Source organism: Vipera berus, assembly GCF_964194415.1.
Source record: "Vipera berus genome assembly, chromosome: W".
NCBI classification, from domain to species: Eukaryota; Metazoa; Chordata; class Lepidosauria; order Squamata; family Viperidae; genus Vipera; species Vipera berus.
The window spans coordinates 42,415,438-42,440,892 of record NC_138210.1 but is presented as its reverse complement, the minus strand read 5'-3'; positions in this window follow the sequence as shown (position 1 = coordinate 42,440,892).

Sequence of the window (25,455 nt, the reverse complement as noted above, 5' to 3'; positions counted from 1 at the left end):
TTGGGTGTCAGAGCACCTAATGGAGCTGATGTTAGTGCAAGGGCAACTGGAATATGAGGTGGCGTGCATCATGGATTCCCAAGTCTGCTGGGGGCACCTCCAATACTTGATAGACTGGAAGGGCTATGGCCCTGAGGAGATGTCTTGGGAGAAAGCCGAAGTGGTTCATGCCCCCCGATTAGTTCATTTCCATCAGCAGTACCTGCAGAAGCTTGGTCTGCAGGGACCAATGGGGTGTGTGTGTCCTGCCGGGGGGAATAGTGTCATGTATCCATTCCCGGATCCCTCTGCAGACATGAATTTGGAGGAGGAGGGTCAGTTTGAGTCAGCAGAGGAAAGCGTGGAGCCCAGTGTTGGTAAAGATCAGGGCTTGGACAGTGCTAGCCTGATGGATCAGCCTCAGCTATGTTGATCAGATGAGCAACAGGCTGAGGCTGAGCAAGTTGATCCACAGCTGCAGCAAGTTGGCCAAGAGGCTCCAGGCTAGGAGCGAGAGCAGCTGCCACCTGTTAGCAATGCTGGAGCAACGTGCCTAGTTCTGTGCTTTGTGTGCTTGTGCTGTGTATCCTGACCCATTCAACTCGTTGACTGCTTTCCTGGACTTCATGTGTGCCCATTGGACCCGGTTACCCAATGACTCTTATCGTATTGAGCTCAGAATCTGGACATTCACAATGGGGGTTATTTCTGAGGACCTGTTTGGGGGGGTGTTGAATAAACACCTGTAGAACTCTTGCCATACATGCGTGTGTGGGGGGGAGTGGGGCAGCACAGTAAGGCAATTTATAAAAGTAGATCACAGCCTACGTCTTGCTAAGCTAGAACAATGTCGGCTAGACAGCACCACCACCAGATGGATTCACAGTTGGTTGACCAACCGCACTCAGCATATAGTCCTCAATGGAACTACATCTACATGGAAGGAAGCATGCAGTGGGGTACCTCAAGGTTCTGTCTTTGGCCCAGTACTCTTCAACATCTTTCATAAATTACCTAGATGAGGACATAGAAGGAGAGCCCCTCAAATTTGCAGATGACACCAAGGTGGGGGGAATTTTTAACACTTTGGAGGATAGACAGAGGTTGCCAGCTGAACACAGGCAAGATGGAGTGGCTGTGAGTGCAAGAGAACTCTGGACATGATGGTTTTTCAACATTAACTGTGAATGGGGTTGCACTACCTCAGACAGATCTGGTGTGCAACTTGGGGGTTCCTCCTAAGAGGATCTTTGTGCAACTTTGCGTTGTGCACCAGTTGCACACATACCTGGATCCTGAGGCCCTGTGCATGGTCACTTGTGTCCTAGTCATCTCTTGGCTGGATTACTGCAACACACACTACATGGGGCTACCCTTGAAGAGTTTTTGGAAGCTGCAGCTGTTACAGAATGCAGCTGAGCACACAGTCCTGGGAGCTCCTAGGGCTGCAAATATAATACCATTACTGTGCAAGCTGCATTACTTGCCAGTTTGCTTCTGGATCTAATTCAAGGTGTTGGTCATTACCTATAAAGCCCTACATGGTATGAGTCCAGGGTATCCAAGGAGCCGTCTCTCCCCAATGGGACATGCCTGCCCCACTCATGCCAGTGGAAAAGGCTTGCTATGGATCCTGTCTGCTAAGGAGTTGAAGCAGGCAGGATCAACGCTGTTAGGCATATGGTACTAGCCTACAATGTTGGGTTGAAAATATATTAACCATAATGCTATGGCTTTAAGATGTTAATTGGCCAATGGGTGTGTAAGTGTTCTCATGGCCATAAGAGGAAGCTAGGAACGTAGCTTCTCTCTCTCTCTCTGAATTCACTGATCTCTACTATTACTGTTTTTGCTCTGCTGTTGGTTTACTACTGTTGTAAACCTGAACTGTGTATTGACCTCTGGACCGGTAAGAAGACTTTGTAGTTTGAATTACTCCTTGGACTGTTGCTATTGTTTATGACCTGGACTGTTTATTTTTGACTGTGCATTTTTGTTCTTACACCACCTCAAAAGTAAACTACTTTTTTGCTTTTACAACTCAGTGTACTCTTGTGGTTTCTGTGTGACCTTTGCTGCTCTCAGTACCCTTCCTTGTCTGTGCAACTCTTTGGTAGCACAAGGAGACCTCTGCACAACAAATTCCATAACACTGGTTATGGGCCCAGGCCTGTACTGAGAGTTAGTACACACAGTATTCCTAGCTGAGTTTGTGTTAGCTATTTGGTGTAAAATGGCACAAGAACTGTTGTCAGGCATCTCCTGGATAACCCGGTTGGATGGGACAAACTATGTTTCCTGGTCCACGAAATGCTGCTTGCTTTTGCGCAAGGAAGGACTATGGGCTGTTGTAAATAACCCACCAGATACTACTGCTTGGGATGCAGATAACGAAGAGGATGCAAAGAGGATAGACGAGGATAGAAGCAATGAGAGAGCTCTTTGCATTATTGGACTAACACTGAATGACCAGCAGCTTGTCCATATTCGTGGTGAGGAGTCTGCTGCTAGGTGTTGGGGCGTTTTGCGAAGGCTTTATGTTCGAGACAGTGTGGGTGCACATATACACCTTACACGTAAGCTGTTTAGGGCTCGTCTGCAGAAGAATGGAGATATGCTGACCCATTTAAATTACATGAAGGCAACTTTTCAAGAGCTTCATGAAAAAGAGCTGATTTTTTCAGAGTTGCATCAGGTCTACATTATTCTGTCATCTTTGGATGAGAGTTATGATGGGTATGTTTCTTCTTTGGAAGTCCTGACCAGAGAGGAACTGACATTGACTAACATTACTGGGAGACTGCTTGAAGAGTCCAGAAGAAGGCATGACAGAGACCAGCTGAGAGAGACACAGCCACAAGAGGAGCAGCAATTCACCACTGCTTACAATGTCAAGAAATGTTATTCTTGTGGGGCTAGAAGGCATATAGCCAAATTCTGTAGAAAGGGAAGAAAACAGAATGTAAATAGCAGTGGGAAGGCTAAGAAGAGCATTGGTTTAGCTATTTCTGGTGAACCAATATCCAGAAATAATGAATTGTGGGTTGTTGATAGTGGGGCTTCACAATGCATTACCAAAGTGAAAAAGAGGTTTATTACTATGAAAAACAGCAACCAATATGTTTCACTAGCCAACGGTTGGAGGATGAAGGCCTCTGGTGAAGGTAATTCCTATTGTCCATGCATTGATGAACAGTTACCTATGTTATATATACCTAAGTTAAGATTCAACCTGTTATCTGTAAGGGAATTGGTTAAAGTTGGGTTTGTGGTAACATTCAGAGGGGAGCAATGCACTATTGAGAGGAATGGAACCTGTGTAACTGCTAATTTGAAAAATGGTTTATTCGTTCTCACAAGTAACCAGGTTAGTACAGTTAAAGCTAACTCAATATGTGAGAACAAGAAGCCACATGATGAATGTATACATTTATTGCATAGGCGGCTAGGGCATGTAAACTTTAACTCACTACGTAAAACAGTTGAGTTAGTAGAAGGAATTAAACTGAAGCCATGTAGTAAGTATTTGAATTGCAATGCCTGTAATCAGGAAAAGAGTAAGGCAACTCCTGCAAACAGGTTAAACGGCTTCAAAACAACTGTTCCTTTGGAAGTTGTGTTTGCTGATTTAATTGGACCCATGAAGCCAAGTTTAGGAGGGTCATGTTATATTTTAAGTATATTGGACCACTACTCTCGTTATGGATTTTGTTATCTGCTTAAGTCAAAGGCAGACACTTTCCAACAATTTGCAAACTGGCTGAAGTTTGTGGAAAGAAAAACAAAGAGAAAGGTTCAGTGCATAATTACTGATAATGGTACTGAATTTACAAATAAGCGCTTTGTTGATATGCTAGAATCAGCTGGCATTGAGCATAAACATTCAGCCCCTTATAGGCCTCAACATAATGCATTTGTTGAGAGACGTGGGCAAACGTTACAAGCCATGATGAGAACCATGTTAAAAGATTCTGGCTTAACAGATAGACTGTGGGGGGAGGCAGCAAAATGTGCAAACCATGTTCTGAATATAGTTGTTAATACTTCTACTGGTAAAATACCATACACAATATGGCATGGTAAAAAACCAAACCTTGATTACCTGCACACATTTGGCACCCCAGCTTGGGTCCACATTCCTGCACAACTCAGGAGTAAAGGCCAACATAGGGCTAGGCAATTATACTTTGTAGGTTACGAAGCTAATCACAGATCCTATCATTTCTGGGAACGAGGCACAACTAATGTATATAACAGTTCTAGTGCAAAATTCCTTGAGCACGATGGTTGGGATAGGTTAGAGCAAGTAACTGTTAATACTGATCCTCTAGTGTTTGAGGACTCCTCTGATAACGTAACTAGTAATGATAATACATCTCCTGTAAATATAAAAGATGAAGAGGAGATAGGGGAGATAAAAGATGAATCAGAGGAAGGAAAGGAGTCAGAAATTCAAAGCCCTGTAATTCCTTGGCGTTCAACGCACATCAGACATCCACCTGATCGCTATGAAGCTAGTATAGTATGTCAAGTTAGTGTAGAGCCATCTAACTATGATGAGATCAGGATGTATCTTGAAAAGGAACAGGCATCATGGAAAGCTGCAATGAACAGGGAGTTAAAGTCTTTGCAGGATCTTAAGGTCTATGAGAAAACAAAACTGCCACCTGGTGAGCAAGCTATAGGTTGCAAATGGATATATAAGATAAAGAAGGGTGTAGATGGAACTATAACCCATAAGGCACGTTTGGTTGCACAAGGTTTTGCCCAAACTACTGAGGATTATGACGAGGTGTTTGCACCCAGTCTGAGGGCAACTACTTTAAGAGCAGCTTTAGTGTGGGCGGCTAAAAACCAATATATGGTTAACCATGTAGATGTTGAAACTGCATATTTACATGCTCCATTGCAACATACTATTTATTTAAGAATACCACCAGGATTGACCAATGATAGAGACCATGATTGTTGGGAATTAAAGAAAAGCCTCTATGGATTGAAACAATCAGGCTATGAGTGGAATAAATGTTTAGTAAATGAGTTAAGTGCAATAGGTTTTGTAGCCAGTAATGCTGATCCTTGTTTGTTTAGAAGGGAACACAACGGAGCATTATCTTTTCTTTTATTATTCACAGATGATATTGCAATAATAACAAGAACTGAGTTAGAAGCACAAACTATCATTTCAAGATTGCAAACTAAATTCACAATTAAAAATCTTGGGGAAATAAGCCACTATTTGGGGTTAGATATTGTGAAAACGAATAGGGGTTTTAAGGTGTCACAAGCCAGTAAAATATCTCAGTTATTAAAGAGATACAATATGGAAATGTGTAAACCAGCAAAAACTCCGATGGCTATGGATTTCAAGGACACTAATGTTGAGAGTCCTGTATTTGATAAGACTATGTACCAATCTTTGATAGGAAGTCTTATGTATCTTAGTAATTGGACTAGACCTGATATTTCTTACTGTGTAAACCAATTGGCTAGGTACAACAATAATCCAACTGTTAGACACTGGCAATCCGCTAAACGAGTATTAAGGTATCTGAAGCAAACTATTCACTACTCGTTATATTTAGAGCCAAATCGTGAGTTAATCCTCACAGCATATGCAGATGCGAGTTTTGCCTCTGATACAAGCACTGGTAAATCTACCTCAGGGTTGGCTATAATGTTGGGTGATTCTTTGATTGGATGGAAGTCCATTAGACAAAAGCACATAAGCTTGTCTACAATGGAGGCTGAATTTTCATGTCTATCAGTGTTATGTACAGAACTGCTAGTGTACAAACAATTATTGTTAGATATGGGTTTAAATGTAAATGATCCATTTATTGTGTATGAGGACAATCAAGCTGCGATAAAGATGGCTAATAATGCTGCAGTAAGAACAAGATCTAAACATACTGATCTTTGTTATCTAAATGTAAGACAATGTGTTAAAGATAAATTAATACAGCTAGAGTATTGTTCATCTGATGTAAATATTGCAGACCATTTTACGAAGGTACAAAGTGCTGTGAAACACAATGCTAATTGTGAAAGAATGTGCATAAGATTGTAAGAGTTATATATTATTCTACCCATTCAGTCTACTATAGAGAGTGTACTCTCGTATTGTATTGTGGTTTGGTATGCTGGTCTGACAGCTGCGGATAGGAAAGTATTACAGAGGGTGGTGAGCACAGCACAAGACATTGTGGGCTGTCCCCTGACACCACTGGATGACATCGCCAGGGCTCGCTGCCTTGGAAGAGTGAGGAAAATTCTCAGGGATGACTCACTCCCTGGTCAGTATCTTTTTACTCTCCTACCATCGGGTAGGAGATATAGGAGTATAGCCAGCCGTACGAACAGGCTGAAGAACAGCTTTTATCCATGAGCTGTTAGGCTCTTGAACGGGAAATAATTTTATAAACTTTATGTATGGTTGACTTGCGAGGCCGGTGTGTTGTGCAATTAGCTCACATGGTGTAATAAGATGGTTTGTTGTCACTGTGAGTTGTGGGGGGCACGCAGGGAGGCTCAGACAATCTCAATGTATACATGGTTGTACTTTGACAATAAAGGTTCATTCACACACCTCTCATAGATCTCAGACTCAAACTGTCCTACCCAACCTTCTTCCAACCACCTAGGTTTTACTCCTTGGGTCACCCCACGTTTTACTCACCTAGGTTCGTGCACGTAGTTGCCCGGTTGTTATTCTGGTAATTCTCTAGTCCCCTCTCTCAGTTCTTACCAATCACTATTTGGCCTGTGGGCCTGGCTCTGTTCTACCTCCTCGACCTGTGACTGCAAACTTGGACCATTGAAATTGTGAGATTTAAAAACCCAAAATCTGATACTCACAACTCGAAGACAAGTCTGGTTAACTAAGGCAAAGATTTATTGAAAAGAAAATTTAAAATAATAAAGAAAATAATAAAGAAAGTGTTTGCAAACGCGGCCTCTTAGACCCTTCCCAAATTGGATTGGGTTCAAAGAGCGCACTGAGCAAGTTTCAAACCAGGCATTTATACTTTCTTTTCTCGATACATGCCCCCCTAAGAAACTTAAGTTAGTCTTTGAAGTCATTTACATTTCTAAAAGATCTTCTTTGAAGCTTTTTAACATTTCAAAAGAACTTTGTAACAACTTCCTTACATCCGTCACTATCTTATCTTGTTTACTTGCAACCTTGGGATGTTCCTATCTTCTTTGAAGCTTTTTAACATTTCAAAAGAATTTGTTGATTACCATTTGTGAGTTCTCTGTCTGAGCAGGAAATAGATAGCCCCACATCTTAGTGTTACATTTGATACAATTCGTTGGTGTTACATTTTATACAATTTATAAAAGAATAACCTTTATTTATTTTCCTTTAATTCCACCCTTTTTCTCTTCTACCTGAATTATTCTTTTATACTTTTAGGAATTCATCATTCCCTAATTTTTCTTCAAATTCCTGTGGAAGCAAGTTATTATATTCTGAGTCTTCTTTCCCCAACCCTTGTTTTCCTACCTTCATTATTAACATTGTTTCTTTCTTCCCTTTTTCAATTGAAGTTGTTATTAAAGTCATACTTTTCATTGTTCGTCTTATTAGTATTTGTATGGTAAAAACATAATAGCCAAGAATCGTAGTATTGCAAATTTTGCTAATTCTTTCCAATTTGCAAACCACCCTCCGAACCAGTTATTTACCCCATCTAAGGTCAATCCCTTCCAGGTTTGGACTGGGAGATGAGCTAATTTTATCATTTTGTCAGTAATTTCCTTTACTACCTTACCACTCTCATCTACTTCAATGCAGCAATTGCTCAAATTAAATTTTCCACACACACACCTCCTTCTTGAGCTAATAAGTAGTCTAAGGCTAACCGATTCTGCATGATGTAGGTTCGAGACTTTACACTTTCCTTAGCTAAATGTGTTAGAGTACTTACAGTGTCATTGGTAATTACTTCAAGCACTGCTTGTAGCCTAATTACCCTATTTAGAATATAGATGGGCTCTCTGGCACCTAAAGTGCCATCTTCCGCCCATGTAGCTGGTCCATAATAGTTGATGATCTTCTCTGGAGTCCAATCATCAACTTTCCAGGTTCCAATTTTTTCCCCGGACTTTATCATATACAGTTAGTCCCAGCAATTGTTTTTGTTTGATGGGGAGAAGGAAAAAGCTTGGCTTTATTATTCTTAGGATACAAGATCCATACCACCCCTTGGGTAGATACCCATAGGCATATTTTCCACATATCCAATACATACCTTCCGGGGCTACCCAGTCCAGGGTGTCGTTTTCAGGATCTTTTAAATAAGCCATCTCAGTTATTTCACTTAATGTCTCTTTCTTTGATATTCCACTTCCTCCCCACCAACTGTCATTGTTCCATACAGTCAAGCAAATCATGTCTCCTACTGCTACTTTTCTATTCTTTGTCTTTCATAACATACTTTCCCTACTAAATTATTGGTTAATGCCCATGTTCCCTCTTTTCCTTTTGTGAACTTGAGAGTTTTATTTTTCCACATTTCCACCACAATGTCATGTTTTAATTCTTGAGCCTCCCATGGCCATTGTTCTCCCATATTTGTTCCTCCACAGACAAAACAATTACTCACTGTTAGAGTCTTAGTAATTTCTTCAGCCAATTGTACAAACATATTCACTGTTTTCTTAGGAAATTCAGGTAATTCTAATTTTTTGAATTCCTGATAATATGACCAAAAGATACTTTTGCGTATTGGTTTTACTTTAGTGGTTTATATTTTTAATACTAGCCACCCACACGGGTCTTTTCCGGTTCCATCTATCCCTATGCCGAATTCCTTATATTGGATTCCTTTTTCTAGTGACTGATTTATATATATACACATTGGGTTACATTTTCCTCGAGTGCAATCAGTCCTGGTACTCCCGATACTGATATTCACTTCCTTTGGACCTATACTTCTCTCATTTGGGACTGTAGTAGTGTACCAATAATCATAGCTTGGAGCAAAGGCAACATGTCCTGTACTTAATGTATGCGCTCTCTGAAATAAATACTTCCTTTCTTTTATATAACTTCTTTCCCACTCTAAGTTTTCACATCTCACCCCAAACAAGTTATCAGATCCTTGTCCATTATTAATAGCTTGGCAAGCATCAAAGCACACACCCACACTAGTTTTGCCCCTGGTTTCATTATGGGCTATATAACCTTGTCTGATTTGACTTAATGAGAACATATGAAATGCATTTCCCCCTCCTTTTTGTCATTTTTACGTATTGCGTACATGGTTCTAATGGTTGGACAGGTTTTAAGAGTATAATAATAAGAATTCCCAAGTACCACCCAGTAACATTCCAATACATCCTCTATGCTCCTAATATCATACTCTATCTTACACCCTGTACATAAAATGCAATCAATACAATGGGAGCAACAACAACACCCACAAAGGCACTTACAAAACCAGCACCTCCGGGAGGTATTGGATTTTCTCAATCTTGGCTTTCTCTGGTCGAAGTGGAAGCATCTAAAAAAATGCAATGTTTAGTCCTTATGCCTCTTTACCCCTCCTTCTGTCAAGAGTCCGTTAGGTCCTTCGAAACTTTAACTTCAGTGGATCTCCTTGGTGAGATTCCACCTTCCACCTCTCTGGGGCTGGCACGGGCCCTTTCACTCAGGGGTAATGAGTCCAGCCTTTTTCAGCTGTCCAGATGGCTGTTTCAGTAATTAACAAGACGATGTAAGGTCCTTCCCAAGTTGGAGTTAGTTTTTCATCTCTCCAGGCTTTTATCAACACCCACTGCCCTGCTTTGTATCGGTGTACTGCAAAGTCCAAGGGTGGAGTTTGAGCAAGAATGCCTTTCTATCGCAAGAGAGAAAAACATCTGGACAGTTCAAGTACATATTTTCTTATTATTTTATCTTTTAGTTCAACTCATGACAATCCCTCCTTTCCCATATAAGGTACTCCAAACATGAGTTCAAATGATGACAATCCAATATCTTTACGTGGTTGTGTTCGTATCCTTAATAAGGCCAAGGGGAGGCATTTATTCCAGGGTAAATTTGTTTCCTCCATTAATTTAATCAGAGTTTGTTTTAATTTTTGATTCGAACGTTCAGAAATCCCAGAACTACTGGGGTGCCAAGCTGTGTGATAATCCTATTTAATTCCTACGGCCTCATTAATTAATTTTACTACCCTTGCCGTAAAATGCATCCCCTGGTCACTATCTATTACTTCAGGAAGACCATACCTGGGTATTATGTTTTCTAAGAATATTCTGCCCGAGGTACTAGCATTTGCATTGACACATGGAAAAGCTTCCACCCATCGAGTTAAATGATCCACTATGACAAGCAAAAACCTTATTTTTCCTGCTTTTGGTAATTCAGTATACTTAATTTGAATTCTCTGAGAAGGTTGTATTGCCAACTCCCTTCCCCCCATTGGTTGTTTTCTTAGTGCTGCTTTATTTGTTTTTAGACAGACCATACATTTTCTAACCATTTGTAAGGCCAGGCTATATATTCCTTTACATCTGTGTATCAAATCTATTAAAGCCTGTGCCCCCCCGTGTGTCCCTTCATGTAACCTCTCAATCAGATTTCTCATGATCAGTTTATTTAACATCTTTCTCCCATCTGGCAATATCCACTTCTCACTTTCTTCTACTTCCCATGTTTCTCTCTTTCCATATTTCTATAGTACATTCTTGTTCCTTCAGCATTCTAAGGCTTGTGTTAAGGCATACAATTCACACGTTTAGGATGACCCCGTTAGTGGCAATCCCCTTGTTTCCAACAATTTTAATGCATGCAATTCACAAATCTGTGCAAACCAACTTAAAAACAACTTTTCTGTTTCTCCCTTCTATTATCCATTCATTCACTGCCCTTCTGCCACTCTGGCCTAATTTCTGTCTTTTCTGCTTCTACAGCTTCTATCAACTTTTGCATGAGCCAACTGTTTCCCTTAGCTATTAATCAATCCTCTACATTTCTCTTCTCCAAAAGTATTGAAGATTCCATAATCATATTTGGAGTCAGTGTATATGTTCCCCTTTTCCTTTATTAACAATCTCAGAGTCTTCTGTAAGGCATAAAATTCACAGGTGAGTGCTGATTAAGGGAGGGAAATTCTCCCAGCTTCCAGTTCCATTTTCTTTCCATTTACTATCCCACCTTCATTGTGTCTTTTTTTTCTTTTTCTTTTTTGTTTTCCCAACTACTTTGCTATGAGCAAGTGGATACCTCCTTTCGGCTTTCTGATTTAAAATTACCCACACTTAACAAGAAATGCTAACCACCAAGACTTCCCCAAATGTCAAGTTTAGACAAAAATGCCACTGGCTGCCTCTTTTCCCCCACTTCTGGGTCAAAACCTTCTCCAAGAAATTTCTTTGCCTATATTTACAAACAAATTACCTAGTGAAGAGCCAACAAAGGAGCGCTCACCAAACTGTTAGAGCTTAACATTAGGCTCCTTTTCTAACAGTTTTCAATACAAATCTTTAATCAAAACAGCATAGCTCATATATAATCCCCAAAATTTTCTCAACTCCTTTGTTTTAAACAAGCGTTGAATTACAATTCCTTCAATGCTCTTAGGTATTATTTTCTATCAGTGTGTCCTGCACACAGACATAAAAGCATAAAAATAAAAACAACAACAAAAAGCAACTCTACAAAAATAAATAAACAAGTTTAATAAGATTTTCTGAGTTACTGAAATAGTCCTATACCAAACTTTAATATTGCTTTTAATATAAAGTTAGTCAAATTCCAATTTAATCCTATTCCAATCAGATGGAAACAAATTTCCATCAAGTAGGTTAAAACTTAAAAATCTAAGCAAAACAATTCAAAGTAATTTCTTTTGGTTGACGAATATATATATATATATATATATATATATATATATATATATATATATATATATATATATATATATATATATATATATATATATATATATATATATATGTATATATATGTATAAATATGTATATATATATATGTATATATATGTATATATATGTATATATATGTATATATGTATATATATATATATATATATATATATATATATATATATATATATATATATATGTGTGTGTGTGTGTGTGTGTGTGTGTGTGTGTGTTTTCTGAGGTTTTCGCGGGTGTTTGTATGTGGATCTTTGGTTATTCGAGGCACAACCACAAAACAGAAACCTAACTACAGCTGCAACATCAGCCACTTTAAACCCCTCCAAACCACACAATAAGCAAACTGACACCCACTATAAAAACATGGCACCACCACAAACACGAAGCCGAACAAAAGCAGCACAACTCACCAGCTCAGGTCTGGGGCTGGCAGCTGAGACCAGCCCATCCACTCAGAACACACCCCCACCCAATCAGAGCACACCTCCACCCACAGAACACACCCCCTCTGGCAGTTTAAAAAAGAGGAACAAACAGCCACATGCTTCTCCCAGAAGAAGGAAGCTAAAGCCACCAGCCTGATGATGACGGATGGGATTCCGTCGAAACGTTGCGCCTACACCTTTAGTTCTACGCGGGGAAAAACCCGAATAACCAAAGATCCATATATATATATATATATATATATATATATATATATATATATATATATATATATATATATGTCTAATTTGTTAGATGTTTTGTGCCAGCCATGGCAGTTCCCCAAAAAGGTCATCAGATGGGAGCAAAGAGGCTTCTTTGCTTCCACTGATGAGTCAGGGGTCCCCGGCCCCTGCAGCCCCATTGGCAAGAGAGTTTTATGGTTAGGGAGGGGCTGAGACCCCCCCATAAATACCTCTGCTCAAGGGGCTGCTCTTTGTCCTGCTTCTGCTTCTAGTTCTGCTCTCTTCTAGTCTACTTCTGTTCTTTTGTTCTCTCTCACATGCAGGCATGGATGCCTCCATGCCAAGTAATTCTTTCTCTCTAATCTATCGTTGAATAAAGCTTCATATGATTGCATCTCTGGGTTCTGCTTTTCACTTGGAAGCACCTTAACGATCCATCGACCTCGTGAGACCATCTCACAAGTTGGAAGCAAGAGGATGGTTTAAGGCAACGCTTCCAAGACAGCGGCTACTACAAGATGTCTGGAAGTTCCAGCACAAACCCATTTAAGGCAGGAGGTCCCCGATTGTGACACGAAGTCTGGGGTCGCAGAATCATACTGGGCAGAGGCAGTGCACTACGCCAATTACACCTTAAACCGCACCTGGAGCAGTGTTGTGGACCAGACCCCATATTTCCTGGTCCACGGTAGGAAACCAAGTCTGGGACATTTACGTGTTTTTGGCTCTTACGCATGGGTGCACATCCCCAAGCAGCTGCGGAAGAAGGGGAGATCTGTCTCCCAGAGACTGAGGTTCTTGGGCTATGCTCCTGGCTCCAAGGCCTATCGTTTCCTGGGAGAAGGGGGCAGGCCTGTGACTTCCCAATCTGCCTCTTTCGAAGAGGACTCCAATTGGACCCAGATCCACTCGAATGATCTGAGCCCATATGTCAACTGACCCAGCAAGGACACACCGACCACGACATCACCTGAGACGACCACATACCCTGCCACCGACGAAAGTGAGGAACAAGACGAAGATGTCATCCTACCTGGATCAGATGGGGAGGATGAGCTGTCCAGTCCCATGGGGGAAGACACGCCGTCTTCACCCCCAGCGACGCCTCAGAGACCCGCGGAAGAAAAGGGCGGTGAGTGGCAGAAGGTAAGGAGGTCAAAGCGGTCCAACAAAGGTATCCCGCCAAAGAGAATTGACATTGGGCACATCACGTCTGTCAACAGCGTTGTGGCCACCCCAAAATCCTTCTCTGACATCCAGGAGCTGCCCATCGAAGAACAGGAGAAATGGCAGCTCGCGATGGAGAAGGAAATGAACAGCCTAAGAAGACTCAAGGTCTTCACCCCCCAGCAACCACCAAAGGAGAGGAAAGTCATTGGCACAAGGTGGGTTTACAAGGCCAAACCACTTGCCAATGGCCTCTACCTGTATAAGGCCCGTTTGGTAGCTCAGGGGTTCGCTCAGCGCTACATGGAGGACTACGGGGAGACCTACTCTCCAACCGTCCGGGCAGAGAGCGTCAAGGCCGCCCTCGTAACTGCAGCCGCTCTGGGGGAGGAAGTCTTCCAATTCGACATCCAGACGGCTTACCTCCACGCCAACTTGGACCGGCAGATCTACGTGAGGGCCCCTCCTGGCTACCAGCAAGAAGGGGGAAATACATGGTTGCTCCACAAAGGGTTATATGGCCTCAAGCAGTCGGGGAAACTATGGTATGACTGCCTTAGAAAAAGTTTAGAACGAGTTGGTTTCACTGCATCCCATGCAGATGAATGTGTCTTCACACGCAACTCCAAGAGTACTACAGAACGGGTGTTAGTTTATGTGGACGACCTACTATATGTAGGGCCTGACAAGGAAGGGTGTGATGAATTTGCCAAGGCCCTGGAAGAAAAGTTTACTCTGAAGTCTTTGGGGTGGGTTGACAAGTACTTGGGTGTGCACATCTTGGCCACTAAGGGGGGGTTCGCTCTATCTCAAAAAGAAAAGATGGAGGAGTTATTGGCCAAATGCAAAATGGCAGAATCTAACCCAACGCATAGCCCGATGCAAAGTGACTATTACAATCACACTCACAAGGATGGTCCTGAGTTCACAGATAATAAGCTTTACAGATCTGTGATTGGCTCCTTGCTATATATCAGCAATTGGAGCAGGCCTGACATAGCTTTAGCTGTGAATCTACTGTCCAGGCACGTGGAACACCCAAAAGAATTCCACTGGACTGCTGTTAAAAGGGTACTTAGGTACCTCAGGGGCACGACTGATGCCCTCCTTGTGCTGGAACCAGAGAAGGGGAAGACGGCCCAGCTCTCCACTTACTCAGACGCAGACTGGGCTGGTGACACCAAGAGTAGACAGAGCACCTCTGGTTTTCTCATATTGCTAAATGGCTGTCCTGTCCATTGGCATGTTAGGCAGCAAAAATTTGTTTCTTGCTCCACGGCCAAGGCGGAATATGCCAGCCTGTCAGACACGGCCAATGATTTGATTTGGTTCAATGATCTGATAACGAGCATCTGGGCATCTCCTCCTCTGCCCATCCAAATTCAAGAGGACAACACAGCCGCAATTGCAATCTCGGGGGCATATGCGGTGGGCTCTAGGTCCCGCCACATAGACATACGCTATAAAAATGTCAGGCAGCTTGCCAAAGAGGGTTTTATACATGTTGAGCATTGTAACACAACTGACCAGATAGCTGATCTGTTCACCAAACCTGTTCCCATTGACCGGCACAACCTTCTGTGTAAGCGTTTGTGTTTGGTCTTCTGAATGTGTTTATGCATGTCTATGACACCTGCTCGCCCCCTCACACACATTCACTGGTCCCTGTCATTGGCTGGCAAGAAGGGGAATTGTTAGATGTTTTGTGCCAGCCATGGCAGTTCCCCAAAAAGTTCATCAGATGGGAGCAAAGAGGCTTCTTTGCTTCCACTGATGAGTCAGGGGTCCCCGGCCCCTGCAGCCCCATTGGCGAGAGCGTTTTATGGTTAGGGAGGGGCTGAGACCCCCCCATAAATACCTCTGCTCAAGGGGCTGCTCTTTGTCCTGCTTCTGCTTCTAGTTCTGCTCTCTTCTAGTCTACTTCTGTTCTTTTGTTCTCTCTCACATGCAGGCATGGATGCCTCCATGCCAAGTAATTCTTTCTCTCTAATCTATCGTTGAATAAAGCTTCATATGATTGCATCTCTGCGTTCTGCTTTTCACTTGGAAGCACCTTAACGATCCATCGACCTCGTGAGACCATCTCACATAATTAAAACTCAATTTCCAAAAAAAGATTGTCTAACAATTAATCTCTCCTCTTTCAAGTAAAAAAATTGCAAGCTGAAACTGCAAGAGTGGACATTAAATTTCACATCCACCCTCCCCTTCCTCAGACTGGAATTCTAAGCAGAGAGAAAAAAATGGTTAAAATAACCATCCCCCCCTCTTTTCTCTCTCTCTCTCTTAAAGTAACAGGGGAGGGGGGAAGAGAAAGAGACAGGAGAAAAAGAGTAAAAGAAATTTTAAAAAAATCTCACCACTAAACATTTTTTGCTCTCCTTCACATGCATTTTCCATAAATTTTCTCACACATTGTCCATGAAACTTGTCTCATTGGTTTTTTTGTTTATTTTTCATTTACTTTTACAACAATAAAATCTGCAATTTACTATTCCTTTCACAGCCTGGGACTGGTGGGGATGAGTGATGTTTGAAGGCTAACACACACATTTACATATCAGCAAATTAACCCATTCACTTCCATTCTGACTGCTTGCATAAACAATTTCACATACAAAAATTTCATTTCATACTTTCTCCAGACAAACCATACATTGTTAAATAAGGCCTTTTTGTTTGGTGTTTTTTTTATTAAAAAGTTTTACAATACATTTTATCTTTAACAAACCAAAAAAAAGAAAAAAACCCTCCCAACCCCCTCCCCCCCACCCTCTTCCCCCTCCCCAACCCTCCCCAACCCCTCCCTCCCTTTCCCCTCCCCCCCCCCAGCTTCCCAGAGCAAAATACAGGGTATAAAAATACAAACAATCATAATCTAACTTACGCAAACAATCCTAAACTATTTAAACTACTGAACTTTAACTCATATAAGAAAAACTCTAAACATATATATATATATATCATATCAATAATTATACAAATACAAAGTAATACTTTCCAATCTAATACCAAAACACAGAATATAAAAATACAAACAATCATGATCTAACTTACGCAAACAATCCTAAGCTATTCAAACTATCAAACTTTAACTCATATAGGTAAATTCCAAACATACATATATATATATATCATATCAATGATTATTCAAATACAAAATAATACCTTCCAATCTGATACCCAATAAAAACAATCTCAAATAAACCAATTTATATCAATTGTCTAAAACTATTCCTCATTCCAGCTAAGCTTTAAATTCACATTATCCTAATGTGTTATACAACTTAAAGTACCATAGATTACTTTCCAAACTTAAGAAATTTTTATATAATCACATCATTCTTATATTCTTATATTCTATTACCTATTCCAATATTACCCATAAAAATATTACAAATTAACTTCGATCACAAAGAAAACAATTTATATCAATTTTATAAAACTATTCTTCTATCCAACTAAAAGCTTAAAATTTTTCATCCAAATAACAAATCATAACCTACAGAATATCAATAAACACTACTACAAATCTTCCCAATTAACTTTTCATAATTATCTTAAAACTAAAGCAACACGAAATATTACATAATTATTTTATAAGGGTAGAAAATATATCCCCAAATATTTAGTCCTTCTAGCAATTCCAATTCCCATAATCCTTATTACATTATTGTCTCTTACAATTATGTGACTAAATCTTCAGGCTTGATTCATTCGTCCAGAAGTAGCACGCCTCTTCCAATTTCTGGCCTTCTCCAGTGATAATGAAATTTGACCCACTCCTGTATCTTTCACATCTGTCTGCATTAACCCTTCAGCAACTTGCAGGTTCTCTCTGGAACGTTGAGACTCTCTCTCACCTTTTTTCTTTGTAGATTCCAAAGATGGTATGGGGACTGCTTTTAAAACATTACTGTAGAAATCACGTGCCTGAATCTCCGTAGTAAAACAGTACCTCGTACCTTCATAGGTCACCACCATACCCACTGGTATTTGCCATCTAAACTTAATATCACGTCGTCTCAATTCTTGTGTCAAAAAAGCAAATTCCTTCCTTTTTCTTAAAATCTTTGCAGGGATCTCTTTTAAAATCAGAACTTTTTGCTCAGCAATTACAAAATCAATATTGTAGGAGGCCTGGATAACTTCATTTCTAATCATTCTCTTTGTAAAATAAACCACCACATCTCTGGGTAGTTTCCTTTGTCTTGCGATCCACGAATTAACACGGAAGATTTTATCTATATCTTGCATTATTTCATCTGCTGGTCGCTTCAACACCCCTTCCAAAGCCTCAGAAAACATTTTCTCCAAATTTTCCTTAGGATTTTCTATTAGGCCTCTGATTCTTAAAGCAAACTCCATCTGAGAATACTGTGTCGAAATCAAATCAAAATCCATTTTCTCTATTACATTTTCAGTTTCTGTCATTTTGGCTTCCAAACTAATATCATTTTGAGCAAGATCTTCCACTCTTTCATCCAAAATCTCAATACTTTTAACCATGGTTTGGTGTTATCAGAGTGGATTTTGACCCTTTTCCAAGTCTTGGAATAACACAGAACAACACAGACAGACATATATACACAGATACTAGTAAAACAACATTCATTTAGACATATGGCTTGTCCTGCAAGAAGCGAGAAAAATCATGAGGTGATTCCAACCAAACATGGTTTTATAGGCCCCTTTAACCATCTCCCATTTTTCTCACCATTCCAAGTCCAAGTCCATGTTCCAAATGTCCAAATATTTATATAACAAAACAAAACACACACACATATCAATTTGGGATTTTAGGCCAAAACAGGTCTCCCCTTTTAATTAAAAAGGGGGAAAAACATTTATGGTTACTTCCAATTTATCCCACCAACTTCAAAAGACAGTGGGGAAAGACTAAAAGGAATTTTGAACCTGGGGTCTTTTGCAGGTGTAAAGGGGGAGGGGAAAAGTAGCACCCTCCTCACCTCACCTCTGACAAAGCGAATTGAATAGTCCAAAGAGCTAGATTAAAAGAAAAAGATAGAAGAAAAACTTGCTTTTATTTCTCTGAATTTTCTTTTCTTTAGGTTTACAACAACAACTACAACAATTGCCCATCTTCTTTGAGAGTTTCCCTGATTATGGTTCCCTGAGGTTCTTGATTTTATGGCCACTCAAAATTTTCAACACCAGTTCGCTTCCCTTCAGGCTGTCCTTTCCCCTTGCGGGTTAAGGAAATGCAACCTTTCAGGTCTGCACTCGCTTTGGACTTACCAGTGTTCCCAGAACACAGCCCATCACACTCACACAGCCATTATCACAGAAACCTCCCACAATCGCTCTCCTGACCACCCAGGTACAATTGCGTGCTTCCCTCCTTTGGGGCAAAAGTTTCTTACCTGGGCCAGTGCACTGGGTTACTTGGTCCTGGGCCTCAGTTGTTGACTCTCTTCCTTTTTCCTATTCTTTGATTTTGTAGACCAGAATTGTTAATTTAGTTTGGCTCAGAGCCTGCAATGGGAAGCTAGATCTCAGACAACTCCAGGCAGTTGAAATCAACAGGCGCGCCCTTGGACTTTACTGAGAACAGCTCCTCCCTAGAGGCTCTTTCAAGCCCCACGTTTGGTCACCAAGTTTGTGAGATTTCAAAACCCAAAATCTGATACTCACAACTCGAAGACAACTCTGGTTAACAAAGGCAAAGATTTATTGAAAAGAAAATTTAAAATAATAAAGAAAATAATAAAGAAAGCGTTTGCAAACGCGGCCTCTTAGGCCCTTCCCAAATTGGATTGGGTTCAAAGAGCGCACTGAGCAAGTTTCAAACCAGGCATTTATACTTTCTTTTCTTGATACATGCCCCCCTAAGAAACTTAAGTTAGTGACTTCCGGGTGGCAAGGCTCTGCCGCTGGCAGCCATTCAGGCTGTCAGCCCCGTTGTCTTCGTGGAGCCGCCGAAAACAGCGCTGATCAGCTGTTTTGGCAGCTTGGAAGCCCGCTCCTCGGGAGAAGAGGAGGGGGTAAGCGCCCAGGCAGGAGTAGAGCTCTCCCGGGCCGCCAGAGTTGAAACTCTGGTGGCTGAAGGATTGAGCCCCCCTGAAGCCTGAGTTTGCTCCAGACCTCGGGACGCCTCTGCTCCAGGGCTTTGGAGCAGAGCAGGGCATAGCAACCATCCCTGCCAGCAAGAGTGAACTTCAGATAACTTGCATGCAGGCAGAGCGGTACAGGAGAATCAGGTGAAAGCAAGTTTATGATCTTTAACTCGGTGGACTTTGTGGAGTTTGATAAAAGTGAAAGTGCGTAACAGGCAATAGTGGGTGAAAATGGCTGCCAAATCTTCTAAAGTTCCTAGAAGCGCGGGGGCTTCTCCGGTGCAGCAACCTTCGCTACAAGCTTTAATGCCCCTCCCTGCACCTGCACCTGTACCAACTTTTACAGTGAAAGATCTGCAGGATGTTTTGCAAGAGGCTTTGAAAAAGCAATCTCAACAATTAGCTGAACTTATGGAGGAGGAGCTTACAGAAATGAGGGCAGACATCTTACTTGCATTTCAAGGCATGGCTGTATGTATAGAGCGTCTGGACGAGAGAGTGGAAGATAGCCAAAATAATATCAGATTAGATGCAAAAATGACAGAGACTGAAAATGTGGTGGATAAGATTGACGACGATTTGACCCTGGTACAGTACAGAGAGATGGAGTTCACTGTGAGAATTAGAGGTTTAAAAGAGGATTCTAAGGAAAATTTGAAAAAAATAGTTTCAGAGGCTTTGGAAGGTGTTTTGGAGCGATCAGCAGAAGAAAGTATGGAGGATATAGACAAAATATTTCGTGTTAATTCGTGGATTGCAAGACAAAGGAAATTACCCAGAGATGTGGTGGTTTACTTTACAAAGAGAGCAATTAGAAATGAGGTTATTCAAGCTTTTTACAATAATAAATTTGCAATTGCTGAACAAGAAGTTTTAATTTTAAAAGTGATCCCTCCAAGAATCCTAAGGAGAAGGAAGGAATTTGCTTTTCTGGCACAAGAATTAAGAAGACGGGATATTCAGTTCAGATGGGAGATACCAGTGGGTATGGTGGTGATGTATGCAGGCACGAGACATCGTCTTCTTACAGTGTTACAGGCACGTGATTTTTATACTAATGTTTTAAAAGCAGTCCCCATACCACTTTTGGAATCTAAAAAGAAGAATGGTGAGGGAGAGTGTCAATCACAAAGTGAGAATGCACAAAGTGCTGAAGGAGCTACGCAGATGAAAGATGGAGAATTCCAGAAAGTTACAGGAGTGGATCAACTTTCAGTATCATCGGAGGAGGTTAGAGACCAGAGAATGACACGTGCTGCTGCTAGACGAATGAGACAAGAGCAAGAACAAGAACAGCAGAGAGTTATGATGGCACCTCCAAAACCTACTTACAGTGAAGCAGTGGGAGGAGCGCGACCTAAGAGAGTGCAGGTGATTTTGGAAGAAGCGCTCCAAAAGCTTCAGGTCACGAAAGATGGCGACAAAGTTTCTAACCTGGAATGTTAATGGTTTAAATTCACCACAGAAGAGAAAGAAAGTATTTCAATACTTAAAACAATTTAAGAATGATGTTATTTGTCTACAAGAAACACATATTAGAGCCACGGATCAAAAGTATTTGTTAAACTCAAGGTTGGGCACACAGTTTATTGCTTCTGCAACTGATAAGAAAAATGGAGTGGTTATTTATGTTAAGAATACTTTGACAGCGGCTTTAATTGAAGCAGATAAACAAGGAAGATATGTTATAATTGAACTGTTAATAGAAGGCAAGAAAACGCTTTTGGTTGGACTATATGCTCCTAATCAACAACAAGGAGATTTCTACAGTTTATTACACAGCAAGATTATTCAGTGGGATTATAAATCTTGTATTTTGATGGGAGAGTGGAACGGTGTTTTGGATGTACAAATGGACAAGGGGGGGTTTTAAAAGCACCCCAAGTCATGCTAAACTGCCTAAATATTTTTTTGAGATGAAGGATGACTTGGAATTGCGAGACATTTGGAGAGAAAGGAATTTGCAAGAAAAGGACTATACTTTTTTCTCCGACAGGCATCAATCGTTCTCCAGGATTGACTTTGTATTAATTACTAATGATTTTTTCTCTAGGATTAAGAAGATCAAGATTTGTCCAAGAACTATGTCTGATCATAGTCCAGTATGGTTAGAGATAGAAAAAGATAATAGGGATAGACGGTCCTGGCGCTTAAATGAAAATTTGTTTAGATATCAGGAAAATGTGGAAGAGTGTAAAAAACAGATGAAGGAATTTTTTAAAATTAATATGCATAAAGGTACTTCTATTGAGATGGTTTGGGATGCTAGTAAAGCTTATATGAGAGGTGTATTAATATATTTGAACAATAAATATAGATGTAAATTGGAATTTAGGAGGAAAGAATAAGAGGATGAAATTAAGGAAAAAGAAAAGGCTTTAATTTTGAATCCATCTGATGGGAAGATTAAAGAGGTAATTATTTTATTAAGGGGTCAGTTTGATAAGTTAATGGCAGATCAAGTGGCAACTAATTTACGGTATGCTAGACATAATATTTTTTGTAATACTAATAAACCAGGTAGATGGTTAGCTTATTTGTTAAGGAAGAAGCAAAGGGCTTCTAATATAGATAGAATAGAAGATAAGGGTAAGGTAGTGTACCAGCAGAGTCTTATCAAAAAGACTTTTGTTGATTTTTATTCTAAGTTGTAAGCTAGAGATAAGATTAGAGATGCAGATATAGATAATTATTTGGTAAGAGCTAATATTCCTGTTCTTACGCAAGAACAAAAGGAAGGGATGAATCAATTGATAACTGATTAAGAAATTTTTTTAGCAATCAAACAACTGAAAGTGGGCAAAGCGCCAGGTACGGATGGATTGACTGCTGTGTATTATAAAAATTTACAGTTAGAGATGGTGAAGCCTTTAAGGGAATTGTTCCAGACAATTCAAATGGGAGGAGGGGTACCTCCGTCTTGGAAGACTGCTTTTATTTCCTTGATCCCGAAGGAAGATCAGGATGTCACCCAAGCAAAAAATTATAGGCCAATATCACTTTTGAATACAGACTACAAGATATTTGCCAAAGTTTTAGCTAACAGATTAATGAGGGTAATACAACAAGTAATTCATGGTGATCAAACTGGATTTATAAGTGGTAGACAAATGAAGAACAATGTGAGACATATAGTAGATTTGTTGGAATTTTTGGAAATAAACAATCAGATCCCTGCAGCGTTGATCTTTTTGGATGCTGAAAAAGCCTTTGATCAATTGGATTGGCAATTTCTGATGAAAGTATTAGAGAAAATGGAATTTGGGGATAAATTTTTACAACCAATCAGGGCAATATATCAAAAGCAAACAGCCCGCATAATAGTTAATAATAGTCTGACTGAAGTATGTAATATTGAAAAAGGTACAAGGCAGGGGTGCCCGTTGTCACCTCTATTATTTGTTTTAACATTGGAAATATTACTGATTAAAATACGTGATTCGGATAAAATTAAGGGAATTCAAATTAGAGACCAGGATTATAGATTGAGGGCGTTTGCAGATGATCTGGTTGTTACAGTGACTCAGCCTGATTATTCAGTTGTAGAATTGATGGAGATAATAACGCAATATGGGAAAGTTTCTGGATTTAAGGTCAACATACAAAAAACTAAAATGTTGTCTAAAAACATGACAGTATCACAAAAGGCTGTTTTAGAAGAGCTAACGAGATTTGAAATAGTTAAAAGGGTTAAATATTTGGGGATATATTTGTCACCCTCAAATGTGAAGTTATATAAAAATAATTATGAAAAGTTATGGGGAAAAGTACAAAAAGAATTAGATAGTTGGAAAAAATTAAAATTATCCTTATTGGGAAGAATTGCAGCAGTGAAAATGAATGTTTTGTCAAACTTTTTATTTTTATTTCAAATGATACCTATACTTAAAAAGGATTTAAATTTGGAGGAATGGCAAAAAGGAATTAATAAATTTGTCTGGGCAGGGAAAAAGCCACGAGTTAAATTTAAGATAATGCAAGATACTATTGGGACGCCGAGAGATGGTTGGGCAGGGACAGGGACAGGAGCCTCTATTGCAAATTTAACAAGAGGCCCCGGCGTGTTTTTTAGCGAAATATTTTGTGGGGTTAGGGAGGGGGGTGGGTTTACAGGTTCGGTTGGAAACTGGGGGGTTCCACCAACCGTTTCTCAGATCAGGTCGGGGATTGATCGTGCCGTGGTGGGGGTTGGGTTGGGGGCCTACGGGGCCCCGGAGCGGGGTGTGGGATTGCCAATTCCCACGGCGGTAGGGAATGGCCGCAGGTGTATGAACAGAGGGCCGTATCAATATCCGGGAGTGCATCCCCGCTGCCTCCAAGCCGTGATGCGCTCCGACCCTCTGATTTCGGCCCGTGGTACCGGGAGCGAGGATGAGCAGCCACCTGAGCTCAGGCTCGTGTATTTCAATGCCAGGTCCGTAATGAATAAGGCTCCTCTCATTTGTGAGTTGATTGAGGAGCATGCGGACCTGGCTTGCATTACGGAGACCTGGTTGGGCCCAGAGGGCGGGGTCCCCCTGGTTGATCTTTGCCCATCAGGCTTCCGGGTGCTGCACCAGCCTCGGGCTCAGGGTAGGGGCGGTGGAGTGGCAGTAGTTGCGAGGGAGACCTTATGTCCGTGGGAGGCCACCATAGTCCAGATAGTCGGGTGTGAGTCCCTCCTCCTGAGATGTGGCCCTAGAGCTCATTTGGGCTTGCTGCTGGTGTACTTTTCGCCTAGTCGCGTAGCAGCAGCCCTGCCTGAGCTTCTCGATATCCTCTCAGGGTTGGTGGTTGAGTTCCCCAAACTTATGGTTTTGGGTGACTTCAACCTACCATCCCTGGGGGGATCATCTGAGTTAGCTCGGGAGTTCATGGCTTCCATGACGGCCATGGACCTGATGCAGGTTATTCAAGGCCCAACTCATGGGGGGGGTCACACGCTCGATTTGGTTTTTCTATCCGGACGGTGGTTAGATGATCTTGGGGGGGGTGTTCCCCAATTATTACACCCCTGTCATGGACCGATCATCATCTCCTGCGGCTGGTCTTCCGTTTTGCCACTTCCCGTCGTGGGGTTGTTGAGCCAATGAGATGGTTCCGCCCTAGGCGCCTGATGGACCCTGAGCGGTTCCAGGCGGCGCTTGGGCCCCCACCTGCCTCCTTTGCCCACAGCTCGGTCGATGTCCTAGTGGAAGCCTGGGAAAGGGCGGCCACAGAGGCACTCGACCAAGTTGTACCCATGCGGCCCTTGACCCGGCGCAGATCCCAATGAGCCCCATGGTTCTCCATGGAGCTCCGGGAGATGAAGCGTCGGAGACGGGGCCTAGAGAGCGGTTGGAGATCCAGCCGATCCGAATCCGACCGGTTACAACTAAGGTTGTTCACGAGAACGTATCTCGCGGCGATGAGGGTGGCGAGGTCTAACCACTTTGCCACCCTCATCGCGTCCGCAGATAATCGCCCGGCCGCCCTGTTTAGAGTAACTCGCTCCCTCCTTAATCAGGAGGTGAGGGAGGAGCCCTTGCAGGGTCTAGCCGAGGAGTTTATTCGATTTCTGTTGGACAAAATCGCTCGGATCCGGACCGGTCTGGACTCCGACTGGGCAGAGTCTGACGATGAGGATACGGGCAGTCTTGTTGATGTTATCTGGGAGGAGTTCGATCCTG